General features: G+C 37.7%; 1 protein-coding gene across 3 annotated transcripts in view; it reads right to left on the bottom strand.

Moving 5' to 3' along the window:
* Window positions 1-377: 377 nt before the first annotated feature.
* The window catches only part of LOC148844008 (uncharacterized), a 31994-nt gene continuing 22451 nt past the window's right edge, over window positions 378-9920 (bottom strand). For 2 of the 3 annotated variants that reach the window (XR_016102919.1, XR_016102911.1), the window contains exon 9: window positions 378-497. The gene's annotated coding sequence lies outside the window, so the exon portion shown is untranslated. The remainder of the gene's footprint in view (window positions 498-9920) is intronic. The other variant, XR_016102914.1, reaches the window with a different exon arrangement.

The following is a 9920-nucleotide window of genomic DNA, read 5'->3' as shown; positions in this document are numbered from 1 at the left end:
TTGATATTGGCTGCCCTTGAAGCTGGGAAGTACTTTTCTAGGAATAGCCTCTTCATCTTGTTCCATGTGGTAACACTCCCAGAAGGTAGATAATAGAGCCAATCCTTAGTCGAATCCTTCAGAGGAAATGGGAAGGCTCTCAATTTGATTTGCTCTTCAGTTACCCCCATGGGTTTCATGCTCGTGCATACAACATGCAGCTCCTTCAAGAGGATCCTCACCTGCAAGACCATAAAGATGGGTAAGAGATGTATCAATCCAAATTTTAATTCAAAATTAACATTAGCATCTAAAGCAGGAAAGGTTATGCATAAGGGTTGCTGATTCAAATAAGGTGCGACAAGCTCTTTCAAGGTTCAGTTTCCGGCCATGATGTCCTCTTCTCTCAAATCAGATCCATTAGCAGATAAAGAATCAAAGGCTAGATTGTTCTCCTCGGAATGACTCCGAGATTCTCTCCTTAACCTACGCAAAGTCCCTTCTATTTCCGGATCGAACTACAAATTACCTTTCTTAGAGAATCAGGTTACAAGCATAAATTAAGGGCAACCTAATAAACCCAAAACGACATACCATAAAACAAATAAAAATAAATAAATAAAATCTAGAGCAATTAAATAAATAAATAAATAAATAAAATAAAAATTAATCTATGCTAAAACACAAACAATCAAAAGGATCTATAGAAAAAAAGGATTTTTTTTTCAAAAATTCAAAAACAAAATAATGATCACAAGAAGCACAAAAACTGATTAGAATACTCCTTGGCAACGGTGCCAAAATTTGGCGTGTTGTCATAGGCACCCAAAAATGAAATGTAGTTGTGCGAGTAGGGATTGTTCCCCTAGGGAGTATCTAACCTGAATTATGTGCTACGTGAATCAAAGATGGAGGGGGGTGTATGTGACGAAAATCAGATTTAAAATAAAGAAAATCCGAATTAAAGAGAACGAAATTTAAATAAGAATTTAGGCAACTTCGAGTGTTGAGATTAATCAAGGAATAAATTTTGGTCTAGGATAACACCCACCATCAGAATTACACTACTGCTCATCGATGCAATGATAAATCAACTCAGATTTTGAATATTCATCATAGTAATTATTTTCCTGCATCTTCCTACTATTAGTTAATTGGAAAATAAACGATCCTCTTAATCCTTACTATTGAACAACCCCTAAACAATCGTTAAAGATTTAATTCAGCAATTGCATTATGCCTTAGAGATCGATGAATCTAAACAACACAAGAACAAGTGGTTGCATTTAATTTAGTCGACTATTCTTCCTAGGATCTAACAATTCCTGACGCAACAAATCATTAAACCCTAGTTGCTTCGCAGATTAGAGGGATCAAACAATTATGGATTTGATATCTAATCTAGCAATAGATTATAACGAATAATAAGCTACTAGGCCTTCCTATCAATCAAACGAAACAACCATAGTTATAAACATAGAAGAACATTCGATACCCAAAGCATGAATTAAACAATAAAAACTAAGTTAAATCTCACAGTTTGGTGAACCCTGAGGTTTTTTCTTCCTTCGACTAAGTACAAGAGCTTAGCCACGCATAGTCATAGTGCAAATCCAAGAAAATTAGAGAACAAAGGAGAGAGGAGAAGAGAGAAAAAGAGATGTTTGGCTGCTCCAAATCTGATTCTTTTCTTGATTTTCTTTCTGCCAATTCCCTCTTCTCTTTAGGGTTTTTTCCTCTTATCTACTTCCCCCCCAAAAGAAGCCTACCTCAATCTCCTAAAATTTCTCTAGGTCAATCTACAAGTCTCCCTTATCCATAAAAGACTCTAAACTAAGATAAAACAATGTTCTTGTGTGAGTGGGAGAGTGATGAAATCGCGGATGAAAGCTTCAAGGCTAAGGATTGTCTTCAACACGTCACCTATGCAGTCACAGAGAATTCGGGCCCGATTTTGACTTCGATGCATTTCGAATCTATTAAAATGCGAAACAGGAAAGTTGTAGAACTTTTCATGATTTTTCTAACGCATCTTGAATCATCTCAATGGGAGTCCGGATGAGAGAGTTATGTTCAGTCTACCACATGGCGCCGAAACTGTATAAAATGACCCGATTAGTCTTGTTTCTCACCTAACGCCTCATTTCGTGCCTTAAACCAAAATATGAGAATAATGAGTGCATTTGGACATAAAATAAATATAAAAGAATAAATATTAAGTGAGAAAAGTATGATATTTTTCCTTCTCATCACCCCCTTTGTCTCCTCCTACAAGGACTTCAGTGTTGGTAGTTTTTACTCGGGGTGGGCACTCCAATGCTTAAGTCAGAGAGTTGTTTGAGAGTTCTTTTGGAGATAAGAGAGTGTGAAAGCTTAATCGCACGTACCTTTGTTGGTAAGAATGAGGGTTTTATATAGATGTGAGTGAATTGAGTCTTCTCGCAGAGCCGTTTTTGCTCGCTTGGGAGAGTAATTATGTTAGTTACATAATTTGCATGGGGTTATGGTCTGTCCGATTAACTCTGATGCGTGCGGTGTGGTAGGCCGGTGTAACAATCGATTCATTAGCACTCCAGAGATCTTGGGCTGGTAACGTATCTATAGAAACGTCAACAAGCTTGCCTTGTAGGTCCCCACAAGTTCTTACATCTCGACTGGTCTCTAAGGTGGGTCTTCATATGCTGGGAAACCTATTAGCCCGGCCCGGCCAAGGAAGTTGAGGTAGGACCGAGCGAGGTGTTTTAAGCTGACTTGCCGAGCTGGTTTGCTTACTCAGCGTTGAGGTGTCTTTTAAAGGCCACGTGTCATGATGTAGTTTAGAGGACCAAATTACCCTTCATCAATTTCCCCCCACTCCCGAGCCTACGTCAGCTTGACAAAGGAAGTAATTCTCAATAAGTTAATTGGTTCGACTAGTTCATAGGTCGCTTAGCTTGCTCACCTAATCCGGCCTGAGACTGGGTGAGACCGTGGCAGATTTCAAATTTTGAATTTGAAAAGAGGGCATGCATAGTGAGCACACAAAATTTAAATTCGAAATAGCCCATGCGTGGCGGTGTCATCTCAACAGTCTATCTATTGTCAGCGCATCCCAACCGTTCACCATTCTTCCTAGTGGACTATAAATATGGCGTCCCTACTGAGGCCCCACTCACACTATTTTTGTACTTTTCTCTAAGGAGGAGGGTGACTGATTTGAATGGTTTCGGTCGAGGTGTTGTTGTCTACTCACCTGTTGAAACTTTGTTTATCGCTGGTGCTAGTTTTCTTTGTCTCTTTTACCCGATGAGTAGCTTCCTCTATAAATATGTCATTTGGTCCTTCAGAGGGTAAACCATTGAACTATAAGTGGGGAGGAGAGGTCTCTTCAGGAGAGGATTCTCAAGGAGATTCTTTTGCATCTCATCTAGGAATAGGAGTAGAGGTCCAAGCAGTGGAATCCCCTTTTGGTTCTACCAAGCTCTTTGGCAAACGCAGAGTAGAGTTGTATAGTATTTATCAGATACTTGTTGAGTTTGACTATATCCATCTCAACCCTAATGAATATCCCTAGAGTCATGGCTGAGACGCGATTTGTGTATTTGAGGAGGCGCTGGTTGTTGGTCTCCATTTTCCCTTGCACCCTTTTATTCCTACGGTGCTCTTACATTACGGTGTCTCCTTAGGTCAGCTACACCCTAATGTAGTCCGAACTATGGTAGGGCTGATTTCCTTGTGTCACCACCACAACTTCCCCTTGGATTTAGATGTTTTCTCTAAGGTTTTATTCAAAAGGAGGGTGTGCACAGTGAGTGCACAAAATTTAAATTCAAAATAGCCCATGCATAGTGGCGTCGTCTCGACCATCGATCTACTGTCAGTGTATCCCAACCGTTCACCATTCTTCCCAATGGACTATAAATATAGGGTCCCTACTGAGGCCCCACTCGCACTATTTTTGTATTTTTCTCTGAGGAGGAGGGTGACCGATCTAAGAAGGTCTCGGTCAAGGTGCTACTGTCTACTCACCTATTGAAACTTTGTTCGTCACTGGTGCTGGTTTCCTTTGTCTATTTTACCTGGTGGGGAGCTTCCTCTATAAATATGTCCTTTGATCCTTCAGAGGGTAGATCGTTAGATTATAGGTTGGCATTATAGGAGGGCTCTTTGGGAGAACCTTCTATGTCTCAGCTAGGGGTAGGAGTAGAGTCCCGAGTAGTGGAATCCCCTTTTGGTCCTATCGAGCTCTCTAGTGAGCATAGAGTAGAGTTGTATAGTATTTATTAGATACCTACTGAGTTCGAATGTATCCAGCCTGGCCTTGACGAGTATCCCTGGAGTCATGTCCGAGATGTGGTCTGTGCCTTTGAGGGGGCGCTGGTCACCGGTCTCCCTTCTATTCCTACGGTGCTCTCACATTATGGTGTCTCCTTAGGTCAGTTACACTCTAATGCAGTCCGAATTTTGGTAGGGCTGATTTCCTTGTGTCACCACCATTACTTCCCCTTGGATATAGATGTTTTCTCTGGGTTGTGTTCTATGAAAAAGGTCCCCAATGTTCCCTATTATTTTTATCTTCCCTTCAGTGGCAGCTATAAGATGCTAGTTGACTTTCCCTCCAATGTTAATGATTGGGAAGAATAGGTAATTCTTCCTTTCTCATAGTAATGGCTGGAATATGGATACCATATGGTGGAGGGATTGTCGGAGTTTCAATTTAGAGTTCGATGGAGAGCTGCAACTTGCAGTTCAACATTTTGTTCGCCAGAGGTTCCTAGTAGAAAACCTTTTGGCCGAGCATATGCTCATACAGGCCGGCCTAAGTCACGTAGGTAGGTCGGCCTTCAAGTCCATTGTATCTACTTTTGTTATTTAACTTTTTGACTCGACTAACTTCTTTTTTCCAATTTTTAGATATGGCAAGCATGGAGTCACTTTTGGTAGCATCTAAGAAGAAGGCTTTGAGGAAGATGTGAAGGGCCGGTCATTCATCAATGAAGGGCACCTCGGTCAATGCCGATGTGAGGTCGCCATCATTCGCCCCTATTGTCATCGACCTCGAAGGAGGTAGCAACCCTATGAGTACCAACCGGGACTCCACGGTCCCTGCTACCTTTCAACCTTAGGTCGGCCAGGAGGAACAAGTTGCTAGCTGTTATACCTCAAATATACACTGCTTCATCCCGAATGGCGACGTCTTTATGATTGATCATCTGAACGACCCATATGTAGCTCTTCGGATGGGAAGGGGCATGCTACTTCCAGAAGATGTGTGGTATTACCGTGGTTTGGACCCAGCCGACGTTGGAACTCGGATGATTCATTGTATACTTCAGGTTTGTCCTTTTTCGAAGATTTTGTCTTTTGGTTATGTGATTCTTGTTCTGATCATACCTTTATTCTTTTGGTAGGTGAACACCATGGCGTAGGTACTGCTAGATCAGGTCGCTTAAGGATGGAGAGAGAAGGCCAAGCTGTAGTCTAGTGTTGACACTCAGTTGCGAGGAATCTAGATTAGCGCCAAAGAGGACCACTAGCGATGCATCAAGCTGAACGGGAAGATGCAGCACGAGCTAGACAAGGCCGGGTAGACCATTGCTGCCTAGGAGTGCCAACTGGAAGAGAGGCGGACTAAGTATACAAAGGATATTTGTCGAGCAGAATTGATAGCCATCGATCATTTCCGTGACTCCCCTAAATATGCCCAGGAGGTGGAGAATGCAATCCCTATGATGCAAAAGGGATTTAATCTTTGTCGTCGTTACTTAAAGATGGTGCATCCTAATTTCAACTTTGGCACTTTTTCTATCAACAATGTGTCGAATGAGCTCGCCAAGTAGGTCAATAAGGAGTCATTGACTCCTGATGACGATGAAGAAGTAGTTGGTGCAAAAGAGGACGAGAAGGGCAGTGATGAGGAAAAGGTCGGCCATTATGTTAGTTTCTTCTTTGTTGTTTCTAGGAGCTTATGAGCTCTTGTAAGTTGATGTTTCTTGGGCCTTTGTGCCCACAATGTTGAACTTTCTACTACTAAGGTTTTTTCTATATATATGTACTTTGGCCTTTGGCCTTAGCATGCTTAATGGAGTTTACTTTTCCCACATCTGATATTTTTTTCGAATGGTGTTTCTTTCTATTTAACTGTCGCATAAGTCAGTGAAACTGTCGTTAGGTCGGCTAGGTGCCTTAGTGGAAAAACCATTGGTATCCCTTTAGGCTTTCTTTTAGCTGAGCTATTGAGGGGTCAGCCTAGATGCCTTAGAAAATTTTCATAAGCCTGTAGACATAGTTTGGAACTCTTTTTCTATGCTTTCTATTAGTCAAGGTATTGAGAGGTCGGCCTATATGCCTTAGCAAATTTTTGCAAATCTGCGGACATAGCTCGGAACTCTTTTTCTTTTCAGAGATAGTATCTCCTCCGTGTTGCCATCACATGGATGACCTCTTCTGCCACTCTTTCTATAGTTGGGCATGGTAGGTCTTCTATGTAGACTATCCTTCTTGTCGAGTCGATTGCACTGGCCAACTTAGAGAGTGCGTCAATCTTACTGTTTTTCGATCTTGGAATCTGCTGGATGTACCAAGAGTGGAAGCTGGGCAGGAGTTACCTTACTTTGGCCAAGTAGGCTGACATGGTGGGCTACCGAGCCTCATAATGTCCATTCACATGGTTGACCACAAGTTGTGAGTCACTACATACTACAAGGTGTTTATCCCCGACTTCCTTTGCTAGTGATAGCCCGACTATGAGTGCCTCGTACTCGGCTTCATTATTTGAACCTTAGAATAAGAACCAAAGCATGTATTCTAGCTTTACTTTGCTAGGCCCATAGAGGATTAACCTAGCTCCATTTACGCTCTGGGCTTTTTACTGATTTGAGTGAAGGTTTTGAACATTCACTTGTAGTGTTGTTATATTTTGTCTCTTAGAGAATATCAACCTATTCGAGGATCTCACGTCACAGCTTAAGTTTTTAGGTTGAATGATTTTTTGACATGGTATTAGAGTCACTTTGACGAAATGGTCTAGTGTTCGATTTTCATCGCCCCCATTATAATTAATTAAGTTTCAGCACAAGGTATAGGTGGGCTAGTACTTGTTCATGCTTCAAGCCTGATGGACTTTTGTGTGAACAAGGGTTTTCATCTCTTGTTGGTTGACACCTATTTCGGGTCAAAACAGAACAAGATGTATAGATTGAATCATAGAATCTGATATGCATTTGGTCATCTAATAGGGTGATTGTCTACAACCATGATGATGATGAAGATCTGGTATCTAGAAGCATGAGAGTTCATGTCGGATCAACCTGCTCTGGTCTAACCAAGGTTTAAAATTTCAATACGATACACCCAATACATATCGTATCTTTTGAAAAACAAATACAGGATACACATGGAAATCGGGCAACTCGTCTTTTTTCATGCGTATCAGACCTGTGTTGAGGGTGTATCTGGGTGTATCGGTTGTGTATCGACAAAAAAGATATGGCCAAAATGAAAAAAAAAATGTAAACGAGGAAAGCAAGCTTCTTTTCCCTAAAATAAGCCTTCTTTAATTCCCCAAATGACTCTAAAACTCCAAACCTCATTCCTAGAGTACTAGATTTGCAAAGATTTGCAAAAAATTTGCAAGAAAAAAGTGTTAATCATTAATTTTTTAAAGATTTTTCAAACTTTGAACAAATACGGCAAAAATAGGTGAAAATTTTCAAACTTTTATATTGTCTTTGATTTATGGAAATTTCATGAAGATATTTGGGGGAAATATAAATTAACAAAATATTTGAAAATGTAATTTTTTTCTTTGCCTATAAAGACTAAATATGTTTTAGATCTATGGATTTATCTATCATATCCATAGAGCAATTGAAATTTCTTCTTTAATAATTTTTTATTTTTTTTATATTTTTAGAAATAAAAATTAATTAATTATATTTTATCATTTAACCACAACAATTGAATATATTATAATTCTATGGATTATCTATTTTATCCACAAACCAATTGGAATTACTTCTTTAATAATTATTTTATTTACTTATTTATTTTTAGAATTAAAAATTAATTAATTAATTAATTAATTATATTTTATCATTTGATCACAATGATTGAATATATTATATTATATGGATGATCTATCATATCCACAAAGCAATTAAAATTTCTTCTTTAATAATTATTTTTTGAATATATTATATAATAATTATTTATTTTTTTATAATTTTTTGAAATAAATAATGCACAAAAATTATTTAAAGAATAAATAAATATTAATTATATTTTCAATTAAAAGTTGTGCTAATGCATGTTTTATGGTTGGATAAGAGAGTTGGTTTTTCCTATCTCATTTAACATTAAAATATATTAATTTATGTATATACACCTCATTGGGGTCTTATATTTAGTGTTGTTGATGTATTTTTATTATTTATTAAAGTATTTATAGTGTTTCCAAGTGTATTTCTGCACATCTTAGTTTTTCTCGAATGCGCATGCATATCCAAGGCATATCTCAATATGTCTCTTAAAATTGCTTTTTCGATACACTTGATATTTCCAATACTTTGAACTTTGGATCTAACACTTCTTATTGGGTGTTAGTGTTGGATTTTTTTTTTTTTTTTGCACGTGACAAAATGACCCTAATCTATTTTTTGTCATTTTATCTTGAAGCTATTCTTAAATTTGTACTATCAAGATGAAACCTTTATACAAGACAAAATTTCAAATCGTTGTGAATCATAGGTTAAAATTTTATGTGATGGGTCTAGAACATGTTACCATTGTTTGTTCAGCTTCCACAAGGGATCTCACTGGATTAGATATGTTTGAGAGGAAACAAGAAGATGGGTTCATACAACAAAAATCGTGCTAATTAACACATTAGGATCAATATCTCCTAAGCTTAATTTTTGTGGTAAATTTCACACAAACCAATGAGAATTCATCAATCCATTTTCTGATATTTAATCCTCATTTTCTGTTTCTATGTAATTGCACCTAACAGACACTCCTACTTCTGACTAGGGCTAGCAATCTTGACCACAATCCATTTGACCCACCCATACCCACCCATACCCACCCAATCTATTGGTGGGTCAATATAAGTCGAGTAACCCATTAGGGTCAGTGGAAAAGGGTTAGGTTGGGTTGGGTTGAGGGTACCCATTAGGGTTAGGATGGGTTGGGTCGCTCGGGTCAAGATGGGTTGGGTCAAAGTCAACTCTATTTTTACTCGCCAAATCTCAATAAATGGAAGTTAGAGTGATTCAAACTCAAGCCTCTTAGTGTTCCAACATCTCATTACACTTCCAAACCACTATGCCACATTTCATTTTGAGAAGAAAGGTGAAATAAAATAGATTTAATTAACTTTCCTGTTCACATGCAATTTTATACAGAAGCACTTTTACAAAAACAATTTTATAAAGTAATTTTAAGGAAAGGACTTTTATGAAAGCACTTTTGCAAAAGTACTTATACACAAAATTATTTTTATTAAAGTACTTTTATGAAAACACTTTTATGAAAGCATAAAAGTAATTTTATAAAAGTACTTTTACGAAAGTATTTTACACAAAGCACTTTTATAAAAGTACTTTTATAAAAGTACTTTTATGAAAGCACTTTTATGAAAGCACTTCTATGAAAGCATAAAAACACTTTTATAAAAGTACTTTAATCGAAGTACTTTTACATGAAAGTGCTTTTATTAAAGTACTTTTACAAAAACACTTTTATGAAAGCATAAAAGCACTTTTATAAAAGTACTGTTACAAAAGAACTTTTACAAAAGCACTTCTACAAAAGTACTTTTATAACAGTACTTTTATGAAAGAACTTTTATAAATGTATAATGGAAGTACTTTTATGAAAGCACTTTTATAGAAGTACTTTTGTAGAAGTACCTTCATAAAAGATGCATTTTTTGGAATTTCTCTGTTATTTTTCTGCATTTT

The sequence above is a fragment of the Nelumbo lutea genome, chromosome 8, assembly GCF_056320005.1.
Source record: "Nelumbo lutea isolate HS-2025 chromosome 8, American lotus-T2T, whole genome shotgun sequence".
In the NCBI taxonomy this organism is placed as follows: Eukaryota; Viridiplantae; Streptophyta; class Magnoliopsida; order Proteales; family Nelumbonaceae; genus Nelumbo; species Nelumbo lutea.
This window is presented reverse-complemented; position numbering and strand designations above follow the sequence as displayed.